At 33.5% G+C, this 16,931-nt stretch overlaps 1 protein-coding gene across 2 annotated transcripts in view; it reads right to left on the bottom strand.

Annotated features, from left to right (window-relative positions):
* Positions 1 to 16,931, bottom strand: part of Nell2 (neural EGFL like 2) — a 360,268-nt gene that overhangs the window by 163,449 nt on the left and 179,888 nt on the right. The gene's annotated exons all lie outside the window — the stretch shown is intronic.

Raw genomic sequence — 16,931 nt, 5'->3', positions numbered from 1 at the left:
TTAAAAGCAACATGGATTTCCTCACTGCCCTTGGGTCAAAACACATAGGGCTGTTTTTTGCTATAGAAGTTATTTGCCCACATGAGCAAGGTTCTTATCTAGTACATAACTCAAATCTCCCATTCTTCTTTGTCACATTTCTCTAACTCATACTTGCTCCCCACAAACCACTGTTATCCTTCTCTCTTAAAAATGTGTTCCTATTTATATTTATTACATTAATAATGAAACTAACATTTACTCCAATGTTCATTGCATTGACCAGGTCATTTATTTTTTCTTCACAGCATCACGTTTTCATAAAAGGACTCAAATATTATCTCAGGACCATTGAATCAAAGTTATATTTGTTTTATTTGTGAAATTCTTACATATTTCTAGTTACACAATTTTCCTTTAATTAATCATACCAATTTTCATCTCCTATTTTCAAACCTTTTTTTTCAGATGACTTAATGCATATGACAATTTTTCTACATAGTAAAGTTTGTTTTTCTTTTTGAAAACTAATGAACAGGTGAAGAAAGGAAGAATTGTGAAAACAACACTAATACTTGTGTTTCATTTCCAGCAACAAATTGTTAATTAACTTTGACTTGGAGGAAAGATAAAGCTGTTATTTATAATTTAATCTCTCTGTATATCTGAACTTAAACTTAATGGAGTTGCAAAAAGAATTTTCCTATCAAATGAATTTTTTAAAAATGTTAATCATTGATGTCTTAGATTTCACTTCAAATGAATTCCTTTTCAGGAAAAGTTTCTCTAATGGAAAAATGATAATAAGCGACTGCCTCATGTAAGACACCTGCAACTGATCTGGTTATAATGAATTGCTTAATTCTATTCAGATGTCTTTGCTTTAATATTAATAAATAACTACATGCATAGGTAATTATCAAGTATTTGAACCTGCTATTCATTTAAACAAAGAAACATGGATTCCCATGGTTACATTTAAAGATATCATATAATTGTCAACATGAGAACAAATTCTACATTCTCTGTAGTCAAAAACTAGTTAGAATATTACTTAGACCAGAAAGAAATTTGGCAAGAAGTAGTTTGGTTCTGAAAATAATCCATGGTGACTTTATACTGAAGTACTAAAGATCTTATTAAAATTACCTTCATATATAAGACAACATCATCACACAAAATCTAAGAATACTGTTGCCTGAAATTTCAAAACACTAATATTATAATATTTTAGTTCCAAAAATAAAATTATATTGCATAAGCTGACAGACACACTGGCAGTAATAAATATATGTGAAAACATATGTATAATAACAAGTTTTTACCAAGGATTTATTTTTTCTGGAAGGCATTTTATACACTTAATCTTATTAATTTTGCTTGGCTAACAACCTCATGAGACTAATTCCCCTCATCAACAAATGAAAAGACTATGTCTTAGAGATGTGAAGTAATTTACACAAGTACCACAGTTAGTAAAGAGCAGAGTTAAGAATTAAATAAAAGTCTTCGTGATAGGCCATACTTGTGTTTTTTCTGCTATTCAGCTTGACATTGTGTGTTTATAGCAATTTCAAGTAGCCTTGCTAGAAACAGCACTGGTAGTTCCTGCAGGCCAGGCCAGTCTGGGCCATTGCTTCATCCCACAGTAACCCATGAAAGAATGCAGTTTGGTTTGTTAGCCAGCTGGGAGGTGGTGCAGGCCACAATCCTCTGAATCACAGCATCTCACCCATCCCCATCACACAGTTGTACCTTTGTTTAATAGATGTTTTATTACCACCCACCATCCTATTTTTCCTATTTGTGTCCTAAACTCTTTTGCAACAAAATGTAGGTATAGGACCCTCATTAGGAAGTCCATTGGAAGAGTTAGTCTTTGGTTTTTCAGAATCTGATGGTAGGTTCCTATGTGTTGTGTTATATTAATGATTTTTTAATTGTCTTCTTGTTTTTTAATATTATGTATTTAAAAGGGAGTATCTTTTGTGCTGTGAATTTGCAGTAGAATGTGCATAATGCATTTTTTTTACTTCTGTTGGTGTGTATTGTATATAGTCTGTGTTCTTCTCATGATGAAACAAACTTTTTCTTTATTAAAAAAATTTAAAAATCCAAGTCTTCTTGCTCAATATTCTGTTTATAATATCAGGACTGTGTCCATTTTTCAAAAATAAAAACAGATTTTTATTTGATTTGTATGGATACTTTTCCTCACTTGTCTATTAAATCACAAAGTTACTTCTGACATATTTTTAAAATATAATTACACATGGTTCTATGTATAAATCTTCAATGTACCTATGCTGCTACTAGAATGACTCTTTATGTACAAGAAATGTGTATAAAATAAGTTATTTCATCTGATTTAATCTTTAGTAATAATACAATAATACACTAAAGGGTGATTATTATAAATATCTGTTTAACAGAAATAGGTGGTAAATACTTCTATAATACTGTAAAGAAAAGCAAAGATAAGCACTCTGGTAAGAACAGTTAACCAGACGAAACTCAAAATCATAATAGACATTTAATAATGTTATAGGATCTGTATTCAAATCTCCCTGGTTGCTAATACATCTGATGATTCCCTTCAACATGTTCCCAGTTACTTCTGACTAAACCTTAGGTGTTCCTATGAGTTCAGGAATAAATCAACACATATAATCAGTATAATTACCTTATCCTTGAGCATCCTCTGAACTATTTCCATGTCCTCACGGTCTTTTCCAAAACTAGTACATGTTCCTGAATCCCTATTTTGTCCCTTTGACAGAAACTGTCCGCCCTAAAGCTACAAAACCCTGGAGACACCATGCAGAGTCTTTAACCTTCACAGGCATGTGTAGAGTCATTCAAAAAAATCTTCTACCTAATTTTGTTTTGTTCTTTGAACCAAAAGTCCAAAAGTAACCTAATTTCCTAATAAATGTAAGTTTTCCCTCTTCATCACCCATTTTGTCTCCTCCATTATAGAATATTCAAACTTGACCTAAGGACCAGGAAGCTCTTCCATCATTATACCTAAGCCTTCCTTCATATTTCTTGACATGAAACCTAAAGCCCTCAAGAAAGTCAAATAATATAAAGAGCAAGAGCAGGGAATATATATAAATCCATAATGCTTTTCCTTATATAATTTAAATTAGTGATCATCAACTAGGAGCAGTCTTTTCCCTCTAGGGGGAAATTTGGCAATGCTTGGTTATCAAAACTGGTAGTAGAGGTGAGCACAGGCGTGTTACTGACACAGAGGTAATGTAAATATCCTACAATGCATACAACAGCCTCCTACAACAAAGAATTACCTGTTCCAAAAAGGCAATAATGCAAGTGTGAGAAACCCTCATTGGAACTAAAACCACTCTGACCCACAGGCATATATGGCCACAGGCTGAATAATTCAGCTTTTTAGGCAAGACTGTATTAACTGAAGAACCAAAAATAATGATATTTTAAAATTCATCCTTAGAAGGACATCAATCTAGAACTAACACAGAATAGTCTTTTTTGAAATTTAGTGAGGATAAGAGTCGACTAGGAAGCCTGTAAAAATTTTGAAACCCAATCCTGACTAACTTAATAAGGAGAATTAACGTTGAGTCCAGGAATATGTATTTTTTCACATTTGTCTTGGTGCATTGTAGTTGTACATAATGATGAGATTTGTTGTTACATATTCATACATACACACAATATAACAATATAATTGGCCAACATCACTCTACCACACTTTCCCCCTCCCCTCCACCTCCTACTTCCTGTTTTTTTTCCTCTACTGATCTCTCTTTGATTTTCATGAGATCCCCCCACTCCTTTTCCTTTTTTTCTCTAGCTTCCACATATGACAGAAAACATACAACCTTTAGCTTTCTAAGTTTAGCTTATTTCATTTAACATAATGATCTCTATCTCTAGTTCCATCCATTTTCCTGCGAATGACAACTCCATCTTTCTTTATGGCTGAATAAAACTCCATTTGGTATACATACAACATTTACTTTATCCATTCATCCACTGATGGACACCTAGGCTGGTTTCATAATTTGGCTATTGTGAATTGTGCTGCTATAAAACATGAGTATGCATATGTCACTATGATGACTTTAATTCTTTTTTTTTAGAGAGAGAGAAATTTTTAATATTTATTTTTTAGTTCTCGGTGGACACAACATCTTTATTTTATTTTTTTTGTGGTGCTGAGGATCAAACCCAGAGCCCCGCGCATGTCAGGCGAGCGTGCTACCACTTGAGCCACATCCCCAGCCCAATGACTTTAATTCTTTAGGATAAAAACCAAGGAGTGGTATAGTGGGGTCATGTGGCAGTTCCATACCTAGTCTTCTGAGGAACTTCCATACTGATTTCCATAGCAGTTGCACTGATTTACAATCCCACCACTAAAGTAAAAGTGTCCCCTTTTTCTCCATATCGTCCCCAGCATTTATTATTATTTTGATGACTGCCAAGGAATATGCATTTTTTTATTATTAGCTGTTCAAAACATTACATAGCTCTTGACATATCATATTTCATACATTTGATTCAAGTGGGTTATGAACTCCCATTTTTATCCCGTATACAGATTGCAGAATCACATGGGATACACATCCACGTTTTACATACTCCCATACTAGTGTCTGTTGCCTTTCCTATCCTGTACTATCCCCCCGCCCCCTCCCCAAGCTTCTCATCCTGTTTCATCATCACTTTATGTCTCCTCCACTATATAACTTTCAAATTAGACTCAAGGAGCAGGCAGCCCTTATATGATCATAACTAAGTCTTCCTTCACCCTATCGTATTACAAAGAAATGCCATTTGAACTACCCTCTAAAAAACAATATTAGGAATCCAAACTGTATACTAATGGAAATAAACTGAGAATGTGAACCAAAAAATCCTCTTCTTTTGAGCATATTGATGAAAAGTGTTAGTGTTCAAATTATTAGAATGATATATTAATAAACTCTATGCCTTAAATCAATACTTTTCAAAATTTGTATTCATGAGAATGCAGGTCCTGATTCAGTAGGTCTGAGATAAGGTATAGGATTCTGCATTTCTAACAAGTTGCCAGGTATTGGATCACATTGCTGGCCCTGGGACCATACAGTGAGAAAGTTAAAAAAGGAAGAAAAGAAGATAAAACATAAATTAAAATAAAAACTGCCAAAAAAGTATAAAAACAGAGCTGTTTATTTTAATAAAGCATAAACCATCAATCACAATTTTCATTTCAATTTGCACTAGCAAAATGGGCATAGACTTTACATAATCTCAACTAAAGAGTTAGCTCCATGGCAGTATGGACTTAGTAGGGTTTTCTCATGGCTATATGGTTAGCACCCATTAAATATACGCCTGGCATAGAATGTGTGCTCAAAAAACAAACAAAAACCCCAAAACCAATACTGTGAATAAATGAATGTCGAACAATGTCCAATGATAGAAGTCAATGATAAATTGAATTTCTAAGCACCTATAAATCAACCACAGAGAGAACAATGTGTTTATTTAACATTCAGATTAATGACTAAATGATGATGGAAGTTATTATTTGTTCTCTATGCAGCATCCAAAGTAATCATGAACTCCATTACATGTGAATAAGAGTATTTTAGAGTAAGAGACATTCTTGGGTGAGGGGCATATCAGCTGACCATGAAAGTCACACAACCATGGTGTGTTGTTTAAAAAGGATAGTATAAGGGTGGCACTGATTATTTCTCCAACTTTTTTTCCATGAGAAACCATGCCTAAGAAGAAACTCAGAAGTTTCATCTTTATTGGCTTTGATTTTAAAATGTAAAAGTCTTCCTTTCATACAGAGGATACTCTTGCTTTGAATTAAAAAAAAAAAAAACAACAACTTTTGTTTGAGCATCTTACTGGTATTTGCATTTACAAATGAATAGAATGTGCTTTTGAGTTAGAGAAAACTGAAGTTAACTAGAGTGAATGATAAAGAAGCTGAGAAGAATTGCTAAGGTTCAAATTCAGATTTGTCAATTGGTAGAAATTTTCAGAACTACTGCACAAAACTTAATTGGAGAAGGAATAAATTTCATTTAAAAAATGCACTATTTTTAGCATTGAAAACATGTTCCTTGAGGCCTAAAAGTACTTCAATAGTTCCATATAATATATAAATCCTGAAAACTATTTTTGTGGCAATTTTTTCAATTTTCCATATAATATATAAATCCTGAAAACTATTTTTTGTGGCAATTTTTGGAGAGATAGATGATGCCGTTAAAAGGCCAATTCATATATTTGGAAACATCAGATATGCATTTTCTTCTATCTTTTTCTTAATTTAAAATTATAGAAGTTTAAAATTGTAACTGTGATGGTTAATTTTTGTGTGACAGTTTGACTGGGCCTTGAATGACCAGACATTTGGTCCAAAATTATTCTGGTATGTCTGTCAGAGTGTGTTTGGATGAGAGTAACATTTCAATCTGTAGTCTGAGTAGACATAATCACTCTCCCTAATGCAGATGGGCCTCAGCCAATCAACTGAACAGAATGGAACTAATTCAGTAAAAGGGAAATTTGACTGCTTGACTTACTGCACCAAACCTTTCTAGCCCTCAGAACCACTGGTTCTCAGGTCTTTGAAATGGAGAGTGAAACCACACTATTGGGTCCCCTAATTTTCAACTTGCCAGTGCAGATCATGGGAATTCTTAGTCTTCACAATCATGTAAGCCAATTCCCTATAATAAGAAATCATATTGATTCTGTTTTTCTGAAGAATCCTGACTAATCACATACTTGTAATTTTCTTTTATTTAAGAAACCCTATTAAAACACACCACAAAGAATGCATCAGTAGCTATATTTCTGAAAGCTATATTGTCTGCCAGAATTCTCTAATTAATCCCAGAGGGCTCAGTTTTCTAGATTATTTATCTCAGTTCTGTTAGCAGGCCTTCTATTAACTCCAGTGGTGACACACGTGCTGGGTTTGCAATGAATGATTTCAGCTCATTCTACAACTTTCTCTTCATATCATCTGGAGCAACCTTATGACACTATCACTCTCAGATTGCCTCTGCATTTCATAGTTAATGATATGCAGATATTAGTTATATCAGGAATTTATGAATAAATTAATTGTGAGGTGGTAAATAGCTGAGATAGAAAGGGAACAGGGAAGGGGCAAGAAGAAAGGATGGAGGATGGAAGAAAGGAAATCAGAGAAAGAAAGCACAGAAGAGGAGGGAGGAACTCCCTCATGACAGTATATATCTCTAATGCCAATGAGATGCTCTCTGGATACAACACAAATTTCTTCCCTTTATAGAAACATCTAAATTTTAATACAGCTATGTTAAAATGTCATTCTAAAGAAAAATACATACTACTTGTGCTTATTTTAAAAATTAGGTAAGGTATATAGTAAGTAAATTAAAAGTAGTAAAATGAAATAAGCATAGCTTGAAGATGGCTTTGTACCATCAATTTACTGTTTGTTATTTGGGTAAATGATTTTGGAAAAATCATTTAATTTTCAAGCTCTTCAGTTTTCTCAACTATAAAACGGTAGAATATTACAATGCCTGCATCAGAGGCCTGTTAGATAAAATAAAATTAATAAATGTAAAAGGCATGTGAATGTCTCCAAAGAACCATATACTCATTAGCAGTTGGTATTGCTTTTTATTATAAACCTATTGACAACTTATTGCAGAAAAGAAGGCAGCAATTACTTATTTTCCATTGAATTGTGCTCATATTACTTTTTACAGAGGCTGGAATTCTCCTATAATGCAGAATAGGAAAGAGAAAAAAAGGGCATCATTTAGACAAAGGATAGCATTAAAAGACAGAAATAGGAGAGGAAGAGACAATGTTTTAGTCTTTGTTGTTAGTTTTTGTTTTAAGTAGGGGGAAACAAAAAGGAAAATATGTATTTAAATTGGATGTGTAAATATAATAATTCAGAGTTTATGTTTAAACTCTGATCCCTAGCAGGTGCTAAACAAATGTTTAAGATTCCAATCCAGATTTAACTGGCATTTCCTAAGCAGTTTCTATGTGCTTGATCTTCCATGCCCATGTGAGTTGTTTTACAAATTGTAAATAGAATTAAAATTTGGGGTAAAGATACAAAATTTTCACTAAAAGCAATGGTAAAGATGGGAAAACTTCTAGGACTTGGGGTCTTTTTAATATGTATGACATTTATCAGTAGACATATACTTTAAGAAAGAATATTTTGAAAAAATAAATTTATTTCCTTGTACTACTTAGATAATTTCTAAATTCCCATGCATAGCAATATAAAATAAATGAAATCCTCTTTGGGCTACAAAACTCAATATTACAATTAGACTTCCTTGGGTACAATGTAAATATAACTCAATACGTTTGAATTATCCTTTTTAGTGATAAGATAGCCTAAAGTGAATATTTTAGCATATCTAAGTACTTCAGATCATCAATAAACAAGTATTTCTTGATCTCAATATTGCTTCTAAAAAGCTTAGGAGAACTCAGATAAAATTAATAATCTATTACTAGAACAGACACATTATACTTGGAAGAAACACACAGACACACATATCTAAATCCCTTAATAAACAGCATAGCATTTAATAAAGTATACTACAATTGGACAATTGGCTATAAACCAGTACAGAATAAGGTGCTAATTGTTCAGTCAGGTAAAAATAAAATAAGATTTGAGAAATTTAAATCTATGTGAATTTAATTCATCTTCAAGAAGATTTTCCTGATGAATTAAATAAGAAGCCTAGAAGAAGCCTAGAAGGATGATTAGATCATAGCTTGTTGGACCAAAAAGCAAAGATATCTCAATCAAATTGTGTTAATTTGCTAGGGGCACAATAATAAAGTTCCACAAATTCGTAGCTTAACCAATAGAAATTTATTATCTTATAGTTTTGGAAATCAAGAGTCTAAAATCAAAGGGTTGGCAGAGTTGATTTTTTCTGAGGACTGTGAAGAATAATCTGCTGTATGTTATACTATTGTTAATATCTGGTGTTCTTTGGCTTGCAGATATATCACCCCTACCTCTGTCTGCAAGTTCACATGACACTCTCCCTGTATGCCTGTGTCAAAATTTACTCTTCTTATGAAAATAGCAAGCAAAGTGCAAAAGGAAGCACTAAGACTTCCTCTTTCCTTAAAAAAGTTATATCTGAAATACTCCTATTTCCAAATAAAATCATATTCTTAAGTAAACATTTGAATTTTGGCGAGACATAATTCAACACACAACACAGATGATGCATGATGCACAAAAGAAATTATCAAATAGTTGGGGGTGACCTGTCAAGGACTAATGGATGGATAGCTATGTAGGGACAAATGACATAAAAACCTGGAAACAATGCAAAGGAATGTAACTTTTATGTGGTGATGAGCAACAAGATATCCCAGGCTTTCAAGCAGAAAAAAAAAAGATATTTTGTGAATATTAATGGAGAATGGATCCTGGCTGAGTAAAAGTAGGTAGAGACAATAGAAATAGAGTGACTAAAGACAAGGTGACATGAAGTGACAAATGACATCCAGCAGAATCAGAATGAAAGAAACTGAGTGAATCTAAGAGAAATAGTTCTATCAATGAGGAATTATGGGGGTAGGGGTTTCAAACCATACCAAACTCTTTCTCATATTTTTGTTAATAAAAGAAGTGGCTCATAAAATTACTTTAAAATTCTTTAATAAGGCATCAATTACCAATTTTGTAGTTATTTGTGACATGCAATTATATAAATGATTTATTTATTTAAAACGCTTTTCCTGTTATTAGTGTAATAATCAAAGACTAAGAGAGCAAAATCACCAGTGATTTTAAGAGTTTAAGAATAGGAGATTCTTCATTATAATGCACTCACAGGGTTGTAATTTCTAGTGTTTTGAACATGAAGGGATGCTTATTTTGTCAAATGCTTTTTCTGCATCTATTCAGATGATCTTATGATTCTTATCTTTAAGTCTATTGATGTGATGAATTACATTTATTGATTTCTGTAGTTGAACCAACCTTGCATTCCTGGGATGAACCCCACTTTATCGTGGTGCACTATATTTTTGATATGTTTTTGTATTTGGTTTGCCAAAATTTTATTGAGAATTTCTGCATCTATGTTCATTAGAGATATTAGTCTTAAGTTTACTTTCTTTAATGTGTCTTTGCCTGGTTTTAGAATCAGGGTGATACTGGCCCCACAGAATGAATTTGGACGTGCTCCCTCTTTTTCTATTTCATGTAATAATCTGAAGAGTATTGGTATTCATTCTTCATTAAAGGTCTTGGGGAACTCAACTGTGTATCCATCCAGTCCTGGGCTTTTATTGGTTGGTAGGCTTCAGATGGCATCTTCTATTTCATTGCTTGATATTGATCTGTTTAAATTGTGTATATCATCCTGATTCAATTTGGTCAAATCATATGACTCTAGAAATTTGTTGATGCCTTAGGTATTTCTATTTTATTGGAATACAAGTTTTCAAAATAATTTCTAATTATCTTTTGTATTTCTGTAGTGTCTGTTGTGACATTTCCCTTTTCAGCATGTATGTGAGTAATTTGAGTTTTCTCTTTCATTCTCTTCATTAACATGGCTAATGGTTTGTCAATTTTATTTATTTTTTCAAAGAACCAACTATTTATTTGTCAATTTTTCAATTTTTTTTTGTTTCAGTTTTATTGATTTCAGCTCTGGTTTTAATTATTTCCTGTCTTCTGCTGCTTTTGGTGTTGATTTGTTCTTCTTTTTCTAGGGCTTTGGAATGTAATGTTAGGTCTTTTATTTGTTGACTTTTTTCTTTGAAGGAATAAACTCCATAGAATGAACTTTCCTCTTAATACTGCCTTCATAGTATCCCAGAGATTTTGATATGATGTTTCAGTGTTCTTACTTAAATCTAAGAATTTTGTAGTCTCCTTCTTGATATCTTTTACAACCCATTGTTCATTCAGTAGCGTATTATTTAGTCTCTAGATGTTGAAGTAGCTTTATGTTTTACTTTATCATTGTTTCTAATTTCATTTCAGTATGGTCTAATAGAATGTAGGGTAGTATCTCAATTTTTTTGTATTTACTTAAGAGTTGCTTTATGGCATAATATATGGCCTATTTTAGAGAAAGATTCATGAGCTACTGAGAAGAAAGTGTAGTCGCTCACTGAAAGATAAAATATTCTACATATGTCAGTTAAGTCTATGTTATTGATTCCATTACTGAGTTCCATAGTTTCTTTGTTCAGCTTTTGTTTGGGAGATATATCCAGTGGTGAAAGAGGGGTGTTAAAGTCACCCAGAATTATTGTGTTTTTGTCTGACTCTTTAAATTGAATAGAGTTTTTTGATGAACATAGATCCTCCAGTGTTTGGGGCATATGTATTTATAATTTTTATGTCTTGTTAGTGTATTATTCCCTTGAGCAGAATGAAGTGTCTTTCTTTATCCCTTTTGATTAACTTTAGCTTGAAATCTACTTTATTTGATATGAGGATGGAAACCCCACTTGCTTCTGCAGTCCATGTGAATGTAATGATTTTTCCTAACCTTCAGTCTGTGGATGTCTTTTCCTATGAGATGAGTCTCTTGGAGGCAGCATATTGTTGTTGTTTTTTTTTTTTCCTCGAACCTGCCAGCCTATGTCTTTTGATTGGTGAGTTTAGGACATTAACATTAAGGGTTATTATTGAGACATGATTTGTATTCTCATCCATTTTTATTTATTTTTGGTATTTAACTGGACTTTGTTTCTCCTTTGATTAGGCATTTTCATTATCATGTGCCTTGGTGTAGATCTGTTGTAATTTTATACATTCGTTGTCCTGTAAGCCTCTTGTATTTGATTTTCCAATTCATTCTTCATGTTTGGGAAATTTTCTGACATTATCTCATTGAAGAGATTGTGCATTCCTTTGGTTTGAAACTCTGTGCCTTCCTCTATCCCAATAAGTCTTAGATTTGGTCTTTTGATTTGGTCTTTTGATGCTGTCCCATAATTCCTGGATGTTCCGATCATGATGTTACCATCTTCACTGTGTGGTCAACTTTACTTCTCAGATTATATACTTTGACTTCATTATCTGATGTTCTGTCTTCCAAGTGATCTAGTCTATTGGTGATGCTTTCTTTTGAGTTTTTTGTTTTATTGTTTCCTTCATTTCAAAAATTTCTGATTTTTTTCAGTCTTTATCTGTTTCTTGAAGTAATCTTTTGCTACCTGTATTTTCTCCCTTATTTTTTTGTTTGTGTGATCAATGGATGCCTATATTACCCCCTTATCTCTTTATTGCTGTCATCAATGGTTGCCTGTATTTGCTGTCTTATCTCTTTGTTGGAATGATCAATTTTTGCCTGTATTTGCTAATATTGGTCATTCTTTAGTTCACATATCATTTTAATTATGAACATTCTGAACTCCTTCTCTGACATTTCATCAACTGGGCTGTCTATGTTTTCTGTTATTGTAATATACTGGTTTGTGAAGGGCACTTTCCTCCCTTGATTTTTCATGTTGTGTCTTCCTTTCTTACAGTGTGGATCTGAGGTATTAGAGTCTATACCCTAAAATCTTGTAGTATCCATGCAAATATGTCTTTGCAGATTTGTGCCTCACCTTGGTGTTGGGCTTCCAGAGGCTGCTGGTGTCCCATGGTGGATGCTACTGCAACTAAAGGTGGTAGCGGCAATAGCGGAGATAACTCGAGATAGGAGTGGAAGTGCCCAAAGATGGATGCAATATCTTACAGAGATAGGGCTGAAAGGTTGAGCCTTTCATTGGCTTTGGAATGCCTGCTCCTAGATGCAGCTGCTTCTAGGCCCTGTCTGTTGTCAAAAGGTAGAGGCTATTTTGTGGGGAAGGTTATGGTGACAACTCTAGTGACTCAAGATGGATGTGGGTGAGGCCTTGTCTCTCAAGTTGTGATTGTGTGAGAGAATGGACCCTGGCCTCTTTTGGGCCTGGGCTCCTGCACAGGTTGGAGGAAGCAGATCCCTACCTCATTCTTTTTTTTTTCCTATACCCATGTTTTCTTTATCTATTTATCTGTTAATGGACACCTGAGCTGGTTGTATTAGTTGGCTATTGGGAGTGTCCTGCTATAAACCTTGGTATGTATGTGTACCATGTATAGCAGGCTAATTTTAGTTTTCTGGATAAGTGCTAGGATAGCTGGGTCATATAATAGTTCCATTCCTAGACTTTTGAGGAATCTCCATGTTACTTTCCATTGTGGTTTTAATAATTTTCATTTCTATAAATATTGTATAAGTATACCATTTCCCCTACATCCTTGCCAGAAATTATTGTTCTTTGTATTTTTCATTGCCATTCAAATTGGAGTGAGATGAAGTCTCAGTGTAGTTGTGATTTACATTTCATTCATTGCTAAGAATGGTGAAGGTTTTTCTGGGTATATGTGATGATCATTTGTATTTATTATTTTAAAAAATATCTGCTTAGATTATTTGCTGATAGGATGATTTTTTTTTTCTTTTGGTGTTTACTGAGTTCTTTACATAGTCTGGATATTAATACCCTGTTGGAAGAACAGCTAGAAAGATTTTCTCCTATTTCTAGGTTATCTCTTCACACTCAATAAAAACCAACAAAATTAGAAATGAAAAAAGGAGAAAGTCCCACAAATATATTTGAAATCCAAAGGATCATTAGGAACTATTGGGAAAACTTGTATTCTGATGAATTGGAAAATATAGAAGATATTGACAAATTTCTAGACACATATGACCTACCCATATTGAACCAAAAGTACATAAAAAACCTAAATAGTCTAATATCAAGCAACAAGAATGAAGCAGTAATATGATGCCTTCCAACAAAGAAAAACTCAGGACCAGATGAATTCTCAGATGAACTCTACAAGATATTTAAAGAAGAACTAATGTTAGCCTTCCTTAAATTGTCCTATGAAATTCAAAGTGAGAGAACACTCCCAAATTTAACCTAGGAAGCCAGTATCATCCTGATACCAAACCCAGAAAAAGACACATCAAGAAAAGAAAACTATAGACTAATAACTCTGATAAACATAAACACAAGAATCATTAATAAAATGTTAGCAATTCACATTAAAAAACATATTAAGAAGATTACATGGCCAAGACAGTTTCATTCCAAGGATGCAAGGTTGGTTCAATATACATAAATCAATAAATGCAATTCTTCACCTAAGAAGAACTAATAACAAAATCACATGATCATGTCAAAGATGCATAAAAAACTTTTGACAAAATCCAGCATCCATTCATATTAAAAACACTATAGAAAGTAGGGATATAATGAACTATTTCAAAATTATAAAAATTATATACAAAAAAAACCTAAAGCCAACATCATACTGGAGAAAAACCAAAAGCATTTCCTCTGAAATCAGGAACAAGATAAGATGTCCACTCTGACAACTCCTTTTCATTATAGAGAAATCTGGCAAGATAAATAAAGTAAAATGATACAAATAGGAAAAGAAGAAGCCAAATTATTTCTGCTTGCTGATGATATGATCCTATATTTAGAAGTCCCCAAAATCTCCACTAGAAGACTTCTACTGCTGAGGAACCAATTCAACAAAGTAACAAAAAACAAAATCAACATATAAAAGTCAATAGCTCTTAAACTCCAATAATGAATCTGCTGAGAAATCAGGAAAATAGTTCCATTCACAATAGTTTCAAAAATAAAATAATTGAGAGTATGTCTAATCAATGAAGTGGAAGATGTCTACAATGAAAATCATAAAACAATGAAAACCTTCGAAGATAGAAAGACCTCCAATATTCTTAGATAGGCAGAACTGATAATGTTGAAATGGATATATACCAAAAGCAATCTAAAGATTCAATATGATTTCTTTCAAAATACCAATGCCATTCTTCATAGAAATAGCCAAAATAATCCTGTAAAATATGGAATAAAAGGCCCAGAATAAGCAAAGAAATACTGCATTTTCCCTGCAGTCATTTCTCCTCTCTCTTCTTTCTGGCCATTTTCATCTGAGCAGTTTCATTCTGATGCACCCTCTGGTCATAAAGTTCTGCCTCACTTCAACCCAAGTGATGTGGAATTGACTGACCATAGACTGCACCTCTGAAATGGTGAGTCAAAATAAACTTTTCCTTCTCTAAATGGTTCTTGTGGGGTATTCTGGTCATATTAATGAAAAACTGATTATCACAGTACTTGCATAAAATCATGAAGACCAATGGAATAAAATAGAAGACACACAGCCATAAAACAGACACAGTCATCTGATCCTTGAAAAAGGTGCCAAAAACATATGTTGGAAAAAATACAGCCTTTCTAACAAATGATGCTGGGAAAATTGGATATCCATAGGTAGAAGAATGAAACTAGATCCTTCTCTACCACCCTGCACAAAAATCAACTCAAAGTGGATCAAAGATCTAGGAATTAGACCAGAAACAATGTAACTGCTAGCAGAAATCATAGGGTCAACACTCCAACATATGATCACAGGCACTGACTTCCTCAATACCATTCCTAAAGCTTAAGATATAAAACCAAGAATCGATAAGTGGGATAGCCTCAGATCAAAAAGCTTCTGCACATCAACATCATTTTTTTTTCTACCCAATCTATTCCTTACGTGAACAGCATTGACATTTGCTGTTTTCTTTAGGCTAGAAACCAGGGAATCCACCTCCAAACCTCTCTCATTCTCTAAAAGCAGGAGTTAAATCATTAGAGTTAGTTAGTTTTATCTCAAAAATGCTCTCAAATGCATCCACAACTCCACATCTATTTTTAAGGCAAGTCACCACTGTCTATCATGCACTAGTTTTCCTGCATCCCATTTTACCCACATACATCCTGCAGCTAAAGTGATCTATTTAAAACACACATGTGATCATGACATTTCTCCACTTAAAACCTTTCTTTAGCTTCATTATTCTTTTTTGTGGAGTAGGGGGGCGTACTGAATAGTGAATCCAGGGCCACTTAACCACTGAGCAATATCCTCAGCCCTTTTTTGTATTTTATTTACAGACAGGATCTCACTGAGTTACTTAGGTCCTCGCTAAATTGCTGAGGCTGGCTTTGAACTTATACTCCTCCTGCCTCAGTTTCCCTAGCCACTGGGATTACAGGCATAGTTTCCCTTATTTTCATTGTGAAAACTTCACTCTTTAGTGTGACCTTCAAGGCCTTGCTTCCCATCTTAGATCCCATGAGGCACCTCCCCTTCCTCTCTGCCTTCAGTTATTGGCATTCCTTCAGTTCGCAGAATGTACTCTTTCTATCCAGAAGTCTTTAGATATGATTATTTCTATACCTAGGAGATTCCCTTCTTTCCTATCATTCTTTCTAAGGCTAGATGATTTTTACCTTCCATTCAGTATTCCTGCATCCCATTTTACCCACCTATATCCTGCAGATTTGAGTGACCAAATCTTATTTTCAGAAATAAGCTCTTTTTTGAAGCAAAAATCCCCCCACCCAAATCAGATCCCCTGTTAATCTATTTTCCTTTCCAGGTACTTGCCACATTCACAATTAAATATTCTTTAATGTAATGATTAATTTATTTTCTATTTTTCTGACTTGAGAGGAGTATCAGTCATGTACATTTCCATTTTCTACTTTATCCCTAGCATCAGCTCTGTACAAAGTAGGTACTCAATAAATATTTGTCAAACAAATAAATGAACTTCAGCATTTACCAATGCTATACAACCCTGATCAACCAAACCATAGTAAAAATCAATAGTCTCAATTATACTGTGTCATTAAAGCAACCCAAAAGATTTAGCAAACAAAATTTACATTACTTACAAACTGTCACTTGCTTTTTTTTCATGTCTGATAACAAGTCTAATTTTTTACAGAACCAGAGCTCTATATGGGAAAAGGTTAATAAGTAACATATAACATTGCCTAAGTACTTTAAAAAAGGTATTACTTCTAAG

The sequence above is a fragment of the Ictidomys tridecemlineatus genome, chromosome 6 (genome assembly GCF_052094955.1).
Source record: "Ictidomys tridecemlineatus isolate mIctTri1 chromosome 6, mIctTri1.hap1, whole genome shotgun sequence".
Taxonomy (NCBI): domain Eukaryota; kingdom Metazoa; phylum Chordata; class Mammalia; order Rodentia; family Sciuridae; genus Ictidomys; species Ictidomys tridecemlineatus.
This window is presented reverse-complemented; position numbering and strand designations above follow the sequence as displayed.